This window comes from Pectinophora gossypiella, chromosome 10 (assembly GCF_024362695.1).
Source record: "Pectinophora gossypiella chromosome 10, ilPecGoss1.1, whole genome shotgun sequence".
NCBI classification, from domain to species: domain Eukaryota; kingdom Metazoa; phylum Arthropoda; class Insecta; order Lepidoptera; family Gelechiidae; genus Pectinophora; species Pectinophora gossypiella.
Window position 1 is genome coordinate 12381440 of NC_065413.1, and position 18395 is coordinate 12399834.

Genomic DNA, 18395 nt, shown 5'->3' on the forward strand with positions numbered 1-18395 from the left:
TCAATAGTGATGAAACGAACATTAAGGCGGAATATTTGTTATTTAATTACTGGAAGTCCAATTAATATATTGTGTGTACGACTCTTTACCGAATATTGTCAAAAATACATGCAGTATTTTTTTTAACGTATTGTTTTTGGAACAAAACCTAACAGCTTTGTCCGTCTACACTGTTTTGAGATCACGTAATGAGGTCAATAGCGTCGGTAAAAAGGAACATTGCGCAACGCAATGCAAATCCAATATCCATTTTTTTTGTCGATGAATCAGTGTAACATCAATTTCCCTAAGATACCGTTAGGCGCTCAATTCGCACAACCTACACAGCGATTCTTTGTGCAAACCCTCAATCAAAGGCAATCCGTTACGCGTGAGTGAAGAAAAACGTGTTAAATTTATGGTACATTTAGTACATACAAACACACATACGTACGCCGGTAAAGAGTCTCGACCCGATCTCGTAGGCGACTGCGTCAGACCATACAATTGGTGGCACGTAAATGGAGGCAAAAAATAATAGCACCGCAGGCGATGAGTCGCCAACAAACGGCGAGGTCCAATGACCCAAATGGTTCACTAGGCCGGTTACAACGACCAACGAAAGAAAAATCGGTCACCGTCTGGTTCAAACTGAAGCGCCGCCACTGTATTTTTGTTGATTTAAGAAATTAACTCGCTCTATTGCCTATTAGGGTCGAGACTTAATAACGTCTATACAGATAAAAAAAATGCTCCATAAACTTTAATAGATGAAGTACATTTCCGTGATCATTAGCCTGCGCGTGAGGAGCACTGCGTCTTCGTCACGCACCGGCTTCCCAAAAGAAATACTTCCTACGAGCTGTAAAAGGAGAAGCTTAACCAAATCAGAAGATAAAGACGGATTGGCATTGTAACCATAACAAAAAACGAGGAACCTAATCTGTATTAGTTGAACGCTTCCACAGTATAGCCGTGATTCTAGCAATGACCACCGCGAATTAATCCATTGCCGTAAATGGAACTCCCACGGAAACCTGATCAACCAGCCACGAGTCCAACGCAATCTAAACAATTTATCAAAATAGCACCCATAAATGGACTTCCTGTAGACTCCTGGGATTCCTTGCTTAACAAATATTCAGACATCAACAAATAACACTTTGGTTTGCTACCCATAATTATTTGATCACAGAGTAGGTGCTAGTAGAGAATGTATTTTAAACATATCGAGCGTCTAATTTAGGTGATGGATGTTATGGTTCTCGGTAATTACTGTACATTAACAGGGGCGGTGATGTTCGGTATTTCAAAAAGTAACGCAATAATAACTGAGTTAAAAGTAACGGTGCTCATTAATCATTGAGGTCAGAATTCGCCAAACACTAAACAGGTAACAGGACATTACTCGATATTGATTCGTCATCGTTCTATTTATTCGTAATAAGCGGTGATGCTCCATCAGATGATTAGACCTATTAACATGTCGCGTAGTACTTTTTAGATGATTGTGCACGAGCACAAGGAATTTTCGTCTGCTTCACTTGTTGCATTGCGTGTCACAATGCTGTTTATGCGATTGGGCATTCAAAGAATTCAAAACTACGTTCACTCATTACATTTCGATTCAATAAATATCTCCACACCGCAGTAAATTAACTTTATAAAAAATACAACTTCGTCGAATTGCGTCGTAAGAAGAAATCTGTTAATCTTAGGCGGCGGGCATAAACTTAACAAGACGTTTAATTATATTTTTTAGTTTTGTAAGCAGGACAGGAGAAATCAGTCCGTCGACCTGCATTAAAAACCTTTCCCACAAAAGAGGTGCCCGTTCAGGTTCTCAGAAGCACAACAAAGATCCTGTCCGTGTTTGTGACTCACGCTCCTGGTAGAAGCCTCCGCGAGCCCGCACCAGACAACAAAACACACGTTTCAATGCTTTGAGACATTTTAAAAATCAACAACTACGACTCTGTTCCGTGTATCGTGCATGTAATCGTATAGCTCCTGCCTTGTGTAAACGATTTACAACCAGTTCTTTTTCAATTTATTTAGTTTAAATCGAAAGGTACGTGCGTTATATTACCTATATTTCTAACCTAACTATTGAAAGCAAGAAAAATAATAACTTTTCGGAATGCTTACTCACTAATTATATAGTATTTGAAAGTTCGGGTGTTTCCCAGTTCACAGTTTAATAGTCAGAATGAAGAGGAAACTCGGTTGTTGAAAGAGGAAGAAGTGTAAAAACTGACTGAAGTGTATGAGTAATAAAATTTACACACAGAGATAGTAGGTAAAATGCTAATCAAATCGGGTTGTTCAAAGTAATGAATTGAAATGTAGTCTAATTATCGATCAAATGCAAAGGAAATATAGATAATCCTTTAGTGCTGCGACTAAAAGCTCCAGTCCATAAAGGAAGAAAGTAGATAAGCAAGTTCATCAGGCGTAGTCAATTATGAATAGGATTTAACAGTCGATACTGGGAAATCAGGCTTGCCCACGTCGTGGCCACGTCGCGAGTGGAGACCTGCAATTAGGCCACAGTTGTCAGTACGCCGCGTACAGTTGGATTCGCCGAAGACACGCGTAGGTGTCGCCACTTACCGCCGCTCGCCATCCTTCATACACGAAATTGCTTGTTCCCATAATTTGTATTCGGGGTCGCCGTCACACTTATGATGCGCGATTAGAAAGGAGATGGCAATTGTATTGCAATGTAAAAACGAATCATATGTGGGTGGCCGTACGAGTTTTATTGAGGAAGAAATAAAACTAGAAATCTTTTGACATTACGAGAACATGTGAACAGATACCAGTAATTGTCACGCACATAATATACAAATGACTCCTTTATGTAAATGGTAAGTTAATAAATGGATCAGAATGGTCAACTGTTTATTAACAGGTACATTTCCCTAGCGGCCGCCGTGTAATTATACCTTCCATCATTAGCAGTTGTATTGCCGTTGAGTCAGACAAAGAAATATACTTTATATTCGAAACGCGGAAGCTTGGATTTTGTCGAGAAGAAGGTTAAACGATTGACGTTATTTTCCGACACGTCATACTTTAAATCGCTCGTCATAAATATTGTCATGCATTGTTGTGAGATGTAAAGTTACTTTCGCTTATTAATGTTTCTTTTGATAAAAAGGAAATCGTGTCGTTGAATATGACAAATGTATGCAGACAATGTGCAGCGATGCGGGAGGCAGCAATCAAGGCCACGGAGTCGGGGGCGCAGCTCGGACGTTTGAAAACAAAAGTGATCACGGTTTCCGAGAGATGCGAATGTCTGATTGCGTAAAGTTCCGCAAGTTCGCGTCCCGAGGAAATAATGTCACCCACACAATACTTGATGCATGACCTGACCATATCGGGCGGCAAATGGAGAAATTACTATAATTAATAAGAGCTATTTACTTAGTCGGGATCAATAAACTGTTTATATGTCGTTCCATGGACAAATTGCTTGAAAGTGAAAGAACTTCTCAATTATTTCAGCTGTCTAAATGTTTAGGTTTTACTTTCACCGAAAAATTAATGATACATTGTATTCCGCAACTTCTGGCGAAAATCACGAAAGTAGACTTCTTCGTTGTTAGATCTGTGATTCTGAGATACCTAGCTTTTGCAACAGAAAGCTTAAAAACTCACAAATGAAGTTAAGTTACAGGATTTAAGTCATGTACAAATGTAAAATAATCCAATTACACGGTCGAGTTAAACACTTCCGTGAACGAACGAATTACCAAAAGATCGTTTGCAGTGTTTTAGTGCGACGCCTCCATCGATTTCTGAACAATACGTGGGCGGCCGATGCATTGCCGGGCCTTACACGGAAACCTTGTTTACCTACTTGTCTTCCCTTTAGGATAGTCGATATCGATGGCCCGCAAGGTCTCTCGTCATTATCTTACGAGGAATTCAATCTCGCAATTAATACACCTCATACAGTGCACTATTGGCACTCGTCTCGTCCTTCATGAAAATGATTCAATTATATTTTGAGCTTCCGCAAACGTGACCTGCCCTCGTCCATGCTAGAGTAAATAACGCAAGCTCACGAGTGCACCGGCAGATCAACATTTGCTGCTAGATCTAACTCCAAAAAGGAAATAAACGACGTGATTAGCATAATCGCTTCGATTCGCTTAAGACTTTACCTGGCAAGCAAAGCAGATAAAATGACCGTGCTTGAGTATAACTACACTATGGTGAATTAATTATCAATAAAATGACACATATAACTATGCTAATGCAGTATAGATGCGATTGTTTATATAGAGGTAATACGTTAATGATACACGTTTGCTATGTAGGGCCAGCGACGGTCAATGTCAGTGCTACTACGCGCACCAACGACCTATGAAGAACAAAGGGCGCCTTTATTTCTAAAACGTGTCTAAGATCCAATACAGTTCCTGCCTTATGAATATTCTACGATATTACGAGATTAAGTTACATGTGCAAAATAATCTCTACGCATTATCGTATTAAAATTCTAAACCCAAAACAGATATTGTTGAGTGGTAGATACGGAAGACTAAGACTCGAATGGTTTATGGGAATGTATGGAAATTTATGGTGATTCCCGTAGAGACAAGTAGTAGTCGAACAACCATAACAGCGTAATGTCACGCTAACAAATAAAACTTCATTTATTACAAGTTGCACTTATGGATAAGTGAAGTATAATATGACACCACACCCCAGACTTCTTGTAAGTATGTAACTGAATATTACATTCGTTAGGTGTTCCCAAGGTAAGCAAATAGCGGCTGTAGAAGACAAGTGTTCATGACAAATAATTTAGGTTACCGTGATCATTTGCGTTGATGAATCAGGACCGAAGCTAACTGTACCGGTCTAGGTCTGCAGTTGCTCCAGTTCCCTACATTTGTTCAGATCGCATTACATACAATACCCGTGGACTCATTACGCCAGTCTTTTCAAACACCTTCACTATTATATTTCCCTCTGCAAACATACAGCGCCGTCGGGCAGATAGAAGCCTGCGCATGATTTACGCCAAAACAATGAAACAAATTAATTATCTAAGCGTGTCTCTCTGACCCATATAACCAACAGAGACCAACCCACACACCCCGCAGACAATACAACAATATACAACTTCTATGAAACATTAATATATAACGGAGTTTGTGCTGTTTAACTAGCATACACGTCTCAGATACACGTAGACACACATACATTCGGCACAATCGATTAGCCGCTCATATGAATACAATGAAGATCTTTTATCGAAACCTTTTCTTCACGTAACACATCTTGAAACAAAATTGGCCAACCCGTTACAACACTTAATTCATAATTTTAATATGCTCAATCGATTTATAGCTATTATTGACACTTTTTCATCCAAGAAAGGAGAACTATGAATATTAATTTTAAAATTAATATTAGCGACACAAATATAACTGTGAGCGAGAGGTTAAAATATAGTTGTAACATGTTTTTATCAGAAATGCTAACAGTTTTGTAAGTTTAATTTCATTCACAGCATTGTTAGTGGTTTTAGAAAACGCCAACATTTTAGAAAATTCCATGAAAAGGAAAGTAAATAGAAATAAATAAGTAGATATAAATAAGGTGGTATTACGTAGCTTTCACTAGACGCCTACGAGACAGGGATACAGGTTCATGCTTAGAAAAGTTCTAACTAAAACAAACTCTGCTTCACCCACACAGATTTATATTCAAGCTAATTAGTCCTAATTATAAAATGTTTCGAAATTAGATTGACATGGTAATAGTGAAAGTGAAGATGTTACGGTCTGTGATTCTGACAGAGAAAGGCACAACATAATTCCAAAATATTTCACTTTTACGCAAACTGCTAGTTATAACATTTACTTAATACGAACCCAAACATTTTCAGCAGTAAAGTAAACCCAAATAAAAGATTTGAGATTAATTTATTCAAGTTAATCTAATTTCCTACAACCAGTAAAAAAGGTATGAGAAATCTGTCAATTTAAATCACGTTTTTAGATACACGCCTAATGTGGTTTGAGTTATAGCCAAAAAGAATCGTTACGGATAAATAAAGGCGTTTGAAATATAGTGGTAATATTAATTAGTAGACATTTACTGCTTGGTAACAACATAACATCTCAAGATAATAAGTGACAATATGTCAATTAGTTTCATTTGTTGAGTGCGTTGTCGATACAATAACATAGCGTCACGCCTGTAAGAAGAAGAAAGCCTGTGTGAAGAAGTAGGCACAGGTGTATATATTATATGGACCCACTCCTCGCCAGCTGTATTATGTCCCATGTAATAGGGTGGGAGGGAGCCTGGAAACTAGGTGATAACAATTATCTATGATCTAAACATAAATTTAAACTCATAAACAAATATTTGTGTAATATTTTATTTAAAATTCTACGCTTACCGTAAGTTTGTAATATTGCCATAGATATTAATTTTGTAAATTTTGTGATTTGTTAATTTAAGATTACTGTTACACCCGTTAGTATTTTTTTAAATACAGTCAAATTCAGAGGTTTAGTAGAGCCTCAGTCGGGATTCGAACCCATGACACTACCATGTACGTCACGCGTTCTCCGATCAGGGCTATCATGGATTCTCGACATAATAAGACGAACAATACTAGTACTGTTGCAATTATCGTTTTTGCTCGCGCCTATACTTTCTACCTCTCTTCTGCGTTCCACAATGAACAATCACGTTATTATACTTTTTGTATATATTAGTAAAAGTAAACACCCTTGTCTTCACGTTCACGTCTTTTTAATTGTTCAAGTCGTTACAGTTTACAACGATTACGACATTGTACACTGTCTATCTAAGAAATGCACTTTTAGATATTACGTACTGTTTAACCTGTATGTGACAGCCTCCGTGATCTAGTGGTTAGAGCGTTGGGCTTACGATCTGGAAGTCCGGGTTCAATTCCCGATGGGGACATTTTCGAAATCACTTCGTGAGACTGTCCTTTGTTTGGTAAGGACATTGCAGGCTTGAATCACCTGATGGTCCGAAAAAGTAAGATGATTCCGTGCTTCGAAAGGCACGCTAAGCCGTTGCTACTAGCCCAAACACCTCCACCAACCCGCAGTGGAGCAACGTGGTGGAGTATGCACCATACCCCTTGCGGTTGATTGAGGGGACGCCTGTGTCCAGCAGTTAACTTGTTATACATTGTTTTAAGTTTACGCGGTTATTATGTGCTTTAATTAAGTTAACTTGTTAGACTAAAATCGTATTTTTCTATTTTAGATATAAATCAGATGCACTGTACAAAAGCGTAACCTCCTTATTTTTTGAAGTCGATTATAAATATAATAGCAAAAAAATTCTTAGATAATTCAAAAAACGTTAATTCTCTAAGTACCATTTAACATATATTTTATGTACCCACGTTTATCTACGAATTGTTTATATGTCTAAAGTCCTATTTACATATTTCGGCTAAGTATGTGATTATAGCGCAAGACAATATTTTAATAATGCTATAAATTTTATACATATTGATATAACTGATATTTATTTACACCCAATTCATATTCGTATCTTAATGGATTATTTACTTACTGTATGTAGCTCACGTTTGCCTCAGCTATACATATTATAACAAAACCTCAAGCTTAAAAATATGATTATATTCATGTACATAAGAAACCTTATGACATAAAATTGACTTTAAATAAGTTATATCTTCAATAGGTTTTTATGACTATAAATTGTGCATGTAGGAGCTATATCGGGCTAGTGCGCACCGATGACGCTGACGGTCCATCGAGCATTAATCGATCCACGCGAAGCAAAGGCCATTCGTGTGTACCCACCGTAGATGAGAAAGTATAAATAAAAATCTGCCTTTTATCTTAAAAATAATTAAACAGCTTTATGAAACGGAGGTTAAACAAGCCTACACTCGCTTTCGTCTCCCAAAAAGGCGATAGCAATAACGATGAGTAATGAATAGAGAGCTGCTTTAATTCGCGCCGCTGCCTGCGCCTACGCACTCAGTACAGCGCAGCCAGTGGAACAATGCTTACTGGTTTACTTTCTCGATTGACTCACACTGATTCATTGCATACGTCTAGCGATACGAATTAGATTAATGATACCGGTCCACATTATCCTCTCGACACACAAATTCATAATGTCAACAAAACTTTCGATGACACTGTTTCGCTGTCAAATTGTTACAATAGACTGTCATAAATTGCCTCGCTACACGCGGTCAATTATTTATAATTCCTTTTAAATTACATGTTGTATTATCAGTTTATTATATGCCAAGTAGGCAGTCAGTCATCTTTCACAAAAGGCTTGTGGTTTTAGCGGAAAATATCAAGCCGCAAGGAAACCTTTGCATCGACCCTGAGCAGCTCACTGTCCTCGCAAACTCTTTAATTCAACAATAGCCACCTTGTCCACAAAGAAAATGACGAATTATTAACCAGACCACACGCGGGTATGCATTAAAAGCAAAAATAAACAATCGGAGGACGTTTTATGCAAAGACGCCGGCCGTATTTAATAACGCGAGGGTTTGGTTGGACAGTGCGGAAACCAAAATTTACAGCTTCCGTGATCACTTCCGAAATTGCCTTGCCGGCCTCGTCGATCGTAGCGCTTGCCTGCTCGTCTAATGGAAATTATTTTCCATTTCTAAGCCATTCAATTATGAAGCAGGATAGACTATGCTTTCAAACATTTTTAAAAAACACAGAGCAAGGATTATGTCTAAACAAAGGAATAACTCTCTTGTCGTAAGTCGTAACCAATGATAGTGACGTCGTTCCAAAGGGACTCCATGAAATATTTCTCTGGAATGCGTTTAAAGGCAAGTACGCACAATGCAGAGTGTGCGTCGCAGGCGCATTGCGCTAATGAACGCGTGTCGCGCCGCTGACCCCCGACCCACGCGGGTTCGACGCCCGGCCACGCCGCCCCGCGCCCCGCTCCTTACGGGCCAGGACATCAGACAGCTTTATCATGTTTAATCAGGACCGCCGCTTGTTTACTTGTTCCCAAGAATCCACCGTCTGCATCATATATCACAGTATCGACTCGAAATGAAATATTTTATTAACTGCATATCATTGCATCCTGTTTTGCTGTTTATCGCTTGAGATAATAGGAACGCCCACCTCTGACCCTCAATTTCTCTCGACTCCTCATCACATCTCAATAAGTTACACTTCACAGCGGATCCAATAAGAAAATGTAAATCATATGAGTAAAGTATTCTCCGGGAATGAGTATAATGGATGAGTGCCATACCATAGGGCTGACTGGCCTCGGCCATTCTACTTGTCTTGTAAAAAAAGAATGGTTATAAAAAATACATTATAGTGAAGTATAGCCACAAACAGGCTACAGCAGCTATTTGGAAGAACGTGTGAAGACAATTAAGAGATTATTTTAGTGTAGGAAAGTTTGTCAGCAGGTCAATGAAATCTTAGGAAAGTTTGCAAACTGTCTTTGAAATGGGACCAATCGGGGAAAAAAGTGAGTTTTCCTATAATTGCAGAGTCGCACCTGCCAGCAATTACATATAAGCGGACGTGTGCAGTTAAGACAAGGAGATACCGGTAGAACCTGTCATGTACGGAGTGAAACTAGACGTGTATACACTGAATTGACGACATCCACAACCGCACTAACGAGATTGCATACAGAAATATTTTCCCATATTAGCGTCTTATAACAGTTTTATATTTTAAGGTGATCAAATGGAAGTTTAATTTAAATATTCAGCATAGAGACAAAGGCATTGTGTGGCCAACAAAGACATTGGCTAGACATGTCGTGCGCAAGGGCATAGTGTCTCGTTGACGGAGCCGCAGGGTAGCGGGCAGCGGGTGGCGGGGGTAGGCTTGCACAATTCGCGCTCGTGGGTGCAGTGGCGCGGGCGCAGGAAGGAGCCGGGAGTCAACGTACTGCAGGACCGGTTCGCTAATCGATCCCGCACCGGCGCGCTCCTGTCCGCACCTAAGCGCGACTAACGGCTCCTCGACAACCAGCCACGACCAGATCTCGTGCCAACCACCACTTTCTGCACTTGCTACAACCCGTATTACTGCATTATAGCTTCATCTAATTGTACAACGCCGTTCTATAAACAAGCTATCAAAATGGAACTTGTCACGAAGGAAGTTAAGCGGAAATGTTTAGTAACTAATACTTCCATCTACATTTTCAAAATATTACATAATTCCAAAATTAGTTGGTAATTTACGTAACAAATGCCCAGATACGATGCAAGTATAATTTACGGATTGTTACGTAACATCGGAAAAGAGACGCCCATTAAGTAATGATGTCACAGTAATGAACGTTTATCGGTGAGCCGGCTTGCGCACAATTTCCTCTAAACGCTCGAATTGGGCGTCAAATGTCACGTCGATCAAGCGGCCGGTTTCCGTGGACGTGACAATCGGTCCATTGTTCGCAATTCGTAAATACGTGTGTCTGGCCATTGCAACAGTCGCCTCGGGAAACGTCTCTTTGTGAACCACTTGTGCAGCCAATTGATCTCTTTATGAAACTTTGTTGCAATTTATCGTTCCTAAATTTAAACGATTAGCGGAAATTATAAGTTTTGCATAAAATATTTATCATTTACGAAGAACGTGTAATGAATGCAGACACGCGGTTATCGGTCGAGTGATTTACTCACGCCCATATGTTTAGTTCCGAGACCAATGATTTATAACTAATTCAATATCTCATAAATAGCAATGCTAGATCCTATACCATTTTATGGTTATTTCTCCATTTATGAAGACAGTTAAACTCTAATGTATTTATTCTATGAAACTATCAATCACTTCTGGGTTACATGGGTTACACAAAAATATCGGTTTAGTACACAATGATAATCAGAATCCTAATTGACACGTAGCTTGGCACCGAATTAAGATCTAATATTAGAAATGTGAGTTCCGAGTGCCTGGTTTCATTTTGCGTCGTCAATGACGTGATTAGAGCGGCGATAAATCGCGGAGCTCTCTCTGAACGCTCGTTGGTTCTGCCACTTGTGCCTGTTCCTCGGACAATAGCGCCAGACAGCCCACGTACAACCCTTCATGAACATTTCCACGCACCCATACAACTATCTTATCTCGCATTATAAAATTCTACTGCATTTTCGTTTAGGTTATCTACTAAACTAACTACCACTGTGATTAAAATTCGATGATGTTAACCAAGTAATACGTCATCACACCATTTAAGGCACCAATCAATAGGTAAATATTTCATAACAGAATGACAACTAATTTACGTTGTCAACGGAGTATTGTTTGTAAATAAAATGAATAGAAACTTGTAATCCCCACGAGCGCACACACGGCGTGTTGTAGGAGGCCCCGATACCCTCGCCGAGATGAGGCGATGACAAGGCCGAGCCAAGCATTGTTGGATTGACAGGATATGAGCCGCGACCTCGCCATCGTAATCCTATGTTAGCAGGAGAAGGAAATCATTTTCTTAAATGATCGTCACCTTGTGTCAAAATTTATAACGATGCGACTCACAAAGCATCCCGACAAACAACATTAAAGTTACATTTCTGCCGCGTTATGATCATTAGGATTTCGTGATGTTGCTGTACATTTGCAAAGCCATAATCATCCTATTCGACCTTATGAAGAGGTTTGTTTTATTCTCATCTTTTCCGCAGTATCATTGTAATGAGATTGCAAAGAAAAACCAAAGTGACTGGTGTCGTTGAAATTTTTCATCAGGTTTTATTTGTTAATACAGTAACATCCCGTGGCAAATACGTACTAGTATAATATTAGCAAGTAAATATGCCGCTATGAGCTGGCACGGGTATCGGGCTAGCTACATAAATCGGCTATTGGATTGTATCGGACGCGATACGGCGCATAAATCGCGGCGGCCGGCGCGGGCGTTCCGCCTCGCGACATGGAAAGCGTTTCTGGCCGAGATCTGCAGATCACGACAGATAAAACTCGCCACGCCGAATGCTGGAGAGCAGCGCGGTGAAAACTCAACGTTACTTAATACATAATATTTGGAAATTGATAATAACAAAAGATGTCTTCAGATGTATAATACAATCATACATCACAACAAATAATTTATTTCATATACATTGCAAACGCAAATACAATCTTGTCCTAATAGCACTGACAAGATTTATAATGTTTCAACATCTAAACCGTAAAGCTGCATGCTTTAAGCTCGAGGACTGGTTGCGGATAGTCGATTAGCTGTTTGCAAAAAGCTCGGCGTGGGCCGCAGCTGCACCTACTGCACTTCTAGTTTTACTGTGTCAAGAACAACGTCTCGCCCCCACCCCGCGCGCCGGTCGCCGTCGCGCCACCATTTGTCACCTGGTTCGCTATGAAACACCAAATTGCGACAATTGACGGTTGACACTACGCAACCACCATTTACCAGACGCTATGCACTTTTTAACTACAGGACAAAGCGATTTTGAAGCTTCCTCATTTGGTAACTGTACTCGGTCAGGTTTGCCATTTCGAAAACAATGCCGTCTGTAACTGAATTTCTTTAACAATGACACCGAAACACCGCGGTTACCGTATTGTGTGCATATTTACCTACATAACATCAAGTAAATGAATTTAAAGCGATGACGTGAGCGCCATTAGTGAAAAACCAAAACATGCCTGGCGTCCTCACAGATAACATAAAGATTGCCGTTTTAGTAGGCGACCTTTCAGAGGTCCTTGGCCCACAATCTTTACGAAAGAAAATTAAAACACTTCGGCGCGTGCATTACTGTTATACAGGGAAAAAATATGAGTCTTGCTCAATACCTGTGATTACGTTTAGCGAGTATGCTTATACGTGTTGATTGTGACAAATTACGGTTCGCATTAGCTGTATCATATCGAGTTGAGTCAGTGCGACATGCGATTAAAGAAATGATTTCCAACACGTCCTGCCATTACCGACAACCTACAATTACTGTCGTCGGCCCTTTGTGTCAAGCATCAATTTATAATGCTCCGAGCTGAATTTATTACGTAAATAGCTTGTAAACTCCCTCGAGTCTGTGCCCGGAGTTCACTGGCCCTTGGACAAATGCATTCATTGCAATAACTGCAACAGACCTCTATTTATACTCGAGACCCCTTTCACGGTACGTCCTCATACTTTGCGTGTTATTATAAGTATAGTCCATGAAAAGAACTCACTGTGATATTTACGAATTCACATCAAAGAGCTTTACAATTACAGACATAAACCAAAATGTTGAATGCAATGTCAGATAAAATTGAATAAAAAGAAAGAAGCATTTGCAGTGAATTGCACACCTCGGTAATTTCCGAGTAAAGGACACTTGCAAGATATCTTAATGATCTTTAATTAAGTCAATTACAAAGAGAAAGACGTAAATATGCTGATAACGTTGCATTCAACCGTGTTGTGTGAGGGTACGCAACTGTGCATAACCCAAATAAAACACAGCCAGCACACAACACGACACCTGTCGTAAATTAAAGATAACGTGATACTTACGAGTATCTAGCATACTACCGATGTTCTCTAGATAGCTAATGCCGTATTTCAGGGAATTGATCTTGTAGTTTGCTCGATATGGAATACGAGGGCGAATTCAATTGACATCTTACTTTGGTCTTAAGATTGTCATGGAAAACTTTGTGAATTACTAAATTGGACGTTAAAAGTTTTAATTACTTACGATTTAATTTAAGAAAGGAAATGAGCAATTGGAACTACAGTGGCGGGTAAGTGACATCAGGGAATGGAATGGTGGAGAGCACTAAGTAGTGATACTGTAGTGGGCAGAAAAAGCCCTGTTGCTTGAGAATGTCAGTGCAAAACTGGATTCCAACGCGTTTATATTATAGCCCGAGCTGCCTCGTTGTTCCAACTACACCGTCGATGAAGACGTTTATAACCCGTTGGTTGGAAGACTCCAACATGTTATATATTGGAAATAATATTAGCAATATTATTTTAACTACATCTCACAAATGCCCATCTCGCGTCAGTATTTCTAATGCTTTGCCGTTATAAACAGAACCAGTTTATTTCATAATTCAAATAAAAAACTTTTCCAAACATAACAAAATCCAATCTACTTGTTTCACGGCCTGTGACGTGGAGAATCGTAATTAGACAAGCTTTATTCAAATAGATATCTAAAATTCAAATCAGATGCTAGCTGTATAAAAACAGTGAAAGGCCAGAGATCATTATGCCATTGTATATGCGAGCTTGCGGGCACGTTATTGAATCAGTCTGTTATATTCTAATAAAAATAAAACTTGGTTAAGGTTAACATTACAATAAGTTGTTACGAGTGAAGAAAAAAACATATGCGGAGTGTTCCCACGAGGTAATATGTGAAGGCCGATGCGTTAATCAGACTTGTTCAGTGACAGCCCAACCATAGGTTGCGTTGCCAATTTGTACAAGTAAGACCCACCTACTTAATCATACAATAATTGATTGGCACCTCCTGACGAGCGTCAAAAAAGCCGCTTCACTGCCACGCATTCAATAGTGTTTTTATATGGTAACGGAGTAAAATTACTTATTTATCTTAGTTGTCCGAGCAGTAACGACATACTTTACAGGGTTGTCTGCGTCAGCCGTCGATGATCTTTAAAAATAACATAAAGTACGGAATGTCGATCGTAAGTCAATGTTTTGTTTTATTTTATTTAAAGACATATGCGATATCGAAGTCACCTTATGCGGTGGAATTGGATGAATCAAAATCGGAGCGGCTCCAAACATCATTGGATGAGTAGGTATGCCAAGCTTCATCAGGTTGGAATTTGAAAGGTAACACACTTCTTTTTCTATCGTGTGGGTAGGTGAATAGCCAACCTCATCAACCCTGGTGTCAGGGTTATTATTGAGACGCCAAAGGCTCCTGACATGGCTTATGTAGCGACTACTTACTTACATCAGGAAGTATTAACCGGGACCAACGGCTTAACGTGCCTTCCGAAGCACGGATCATCTTATTTTTTTTGTCAATCAGATGATCAGCCTGTAATGTCCTAACCAAACTATATGTATTACAAAGTGATTTTTGTGATATGTCCCCACCGAGTTTCGAACCCGGGACCTCCAGGATCGTGAACCCAACGTTCAACCACTGGACCACGGAGGCCGTTCAGGTAACACATTGATAAATGTGTAACATGTATTGGGTTACAGTACGACATATTCAAAAATTGGTATTTAATCCGGAGTGGAATAGTATTAGGTACATCCAGAAGTGAATTTTAATATGCTAAATTATAGTGACGAATACCTACCACATTTTAGATGATATTTTATTATTGTCTTGTTAAGCACAGTAATGACAATACTAGAGGTCCGTCAAGAAAGCTGGACAACCTTATGCAGTTGGACCTCTAGCCGAAGGATGTCGATTCACTTACCACCGAAGTGACAAGAGTGTCGATATGAACATTTAGTTTTAATGTTATTATTGGATATTATGTATTCTTAAGTTAAGATAAAGTGTATATTGGTGCTAATTCCTGTAAACACCATCTAATTTTATTTTAAGTTATACCTGTCATTTTCTAATCCGCCGAAAAGGAAAGGGACAGGTAACCGACAAGCATAAAATTTATGGAACACATGTCAATTTTAAGCACAAATCTAAAATAACCCTATACAAATTTTGCATTGGCTATTAACCCAACAGAATTAAGTTGTCAGCACACGTCAAACGGTTTGCAGACCAACGAGATACCTTGTTGATTCGCCCGGGTTATTCATTCATTTACTCATTCTTCCTAAAATTAAGAGCTGTCAATTATGTCCCTTTCCTTTTCGGCGGATAAGAAAATGACAAGTATAACTTAAAGTAAAATTAGGAAGTGTCAGCAGGAATCGGGGTCATTGGTCTTGTTGCCTGACGAAAATAATTAAATGAATTCTATTTTACAGTAAAAAAAGTTTTTTTTTTATTAGCCATGTCAGTAGTCAGTATGAGTATGCTTGGCTAGTCAAATATTAATTTTATTTAGCCAATAGTGTATTGAATCTATGGGGTAACTGCCGGTAGTGCCGGGAGCGGCTGCCGGTGCCGGGGTCACGGCCCGCACGACTCCTGGTGCCCGGCTAATCTACCGGTACCGTAAACCCGCGCCGTTACTTTCCATCTATTCAATCATGCGCACCTATCTCGTGCGGTACTAGTGGTCAATCATTACATTTTACAATCGCTGCTCATTTTAAAACGTTACACAAACATTGATAGTATCTGGAAGGTTTCGGAATTCCCTCTGTTTTGACATCATATAAAAGGCTATTATATACTCGTATTCAAATATATTGGCAATTATTCATATTATTACTAGATTTTGACCGCGGATTCGCACGCGTTAAATACGGGGTAACACGGTCCCCCTTTCCTAATGTACCATTTTTTAGCTTCCTACCTTAAAGACTGCGAAAGGTTCCATATATAACTTCACCCCCTTTGTAAAGGGGTTGTGGGCAGATTTCCAAAAAGGTGATGCACGATTTTTTGTTAGTCACAAATAGCCCGCATGTAATTTTTTGGCTTTCTACCTTGAAAATTGCGGAATGTTACATACAAACTTCCTCCCCCATTTTAGGAAAGTCCGGGGTTAGAAAGAGACAAAAAGTAGCCTATGTCACTCTTCATCCCATCAACTATCACTTCATATCAACTGCAGAATCATGATTCAGACCATGATTCTGCAGTTGATATGAAGTGGATTTTCCTGTCGGAAACTTCATGAAAATTTTACTGTTATTCTTAATTATTTTCTGTTCCATACTGTTGCGACGGAAAATTCTACTTGATATCAATTCAGAATCACGGTCTGTGTGATGCCTCAGTTGCCGTTGCGATGTCATTTACATCCTATATACTACACCTACCCCTTCGGGGAAACAGCCCTGATGCTATGTTATTACAGGTCATGTGTTAATGTTATGAAGATTGTGAGTTTGATCGTAGGACCTGGGAAATAATCTCCGAATCTAATAATACGATACCAAAGATTCTTTCACCGATATTCAGAATGTACCTTCAGACCTTCAGGGTATACATACATGTTGTACAACCGAATTCCAAGCACGCGCAGCCGCAGACTTACCTAACAAAAATACTTCGCATATTATTGACGCAGAAAAATTAGGTGATAGATACTATACTAACGTAAATAATGACTAATATTCAGGGAAAATGCAGTATTATTGAAAATTTGCACCGAAACTAGAAGCATTACCTAACATCTTTGTTATTAATTAACAGGAAATCGTTCATAAACATTTCATGGCAGCTATAGTGTGTTATAGTTATAGAACTTTAACACCATTTGTTTTATGAATTCCATGTATGATATATGGACATTCCCTAAGTCATTGCAAGAGGGAAGTGCGATGGGAATTCGATTTTATAAAACAAGTCCATCTTGTTCTCTCGGTGTGTGTTGTGATGGTGAGATCAATGACGGACCTCATCAACCCTTGTGTCAAGGTTATTATTGAGCCACCAAAGGTCCCCAACCAACTACTTAACTTTTTTCGGACAATCAGGTCATTTCGGCCTGCAATAACCAAAGCATGGGATCTCAATAATATTTTTTTAGACATGTACCCATCGGGAATAGAAACCAAGACCTCCGGATCGTGAGCCCAACGCTCAACAACTGGACCACGGAGGCCCTAAATCCTAGTAATTCCTGAGCAGACGTTACTTGAGCCATGTCTGGGCCTTTGGCGGCCCAGTAATAACCCTGACACCAAGGGATGACGCGGTCTGTCATCGAGTTTACAGTTACAACCCACACGAAAGAAAAAGTATAACGAGTGTCTTGACACTAGCACGCAGGAGTTAATGGATAATTATGATACTGGTTGTGGTAGAATACTGGGAGTATGATATGCCATCCAAAAGAAAGAAGACAAAATAGCAAGTCACCGAAAAATACATATTATAGGAAGATAACACGAAAAATCTTGAAAACTTGTCAGAAAAAGATATAGATACGTACGTATAAGTCACTAGTCACCATTAACATAAAAGGTTTGTTGACATATCTGTTACCATTACACAAACAACTTTTCAACAACCATGAGGTGAGTCATGAACAATATCATGTACCCACTTTAGAACCCACTATCATATTTGACATTTAATGAGACTTACGGTATAATTTGTCAAAAAAAGTTAATGTGACATGGTTTCAAAGTGTATAGATATTAGTACTCGTGACCGTACATGGCTTTAATATGCGACGTAACGCAGTTGAATGAATGTTGGTAAATATGATATGGACATGGAATACGACATGGTCTTCGATCCTCTACACTCTACAGAGTACACATATAAAAGGAGTTTGTATTCATAAAATGCCGTAAGTAATATTTTGATA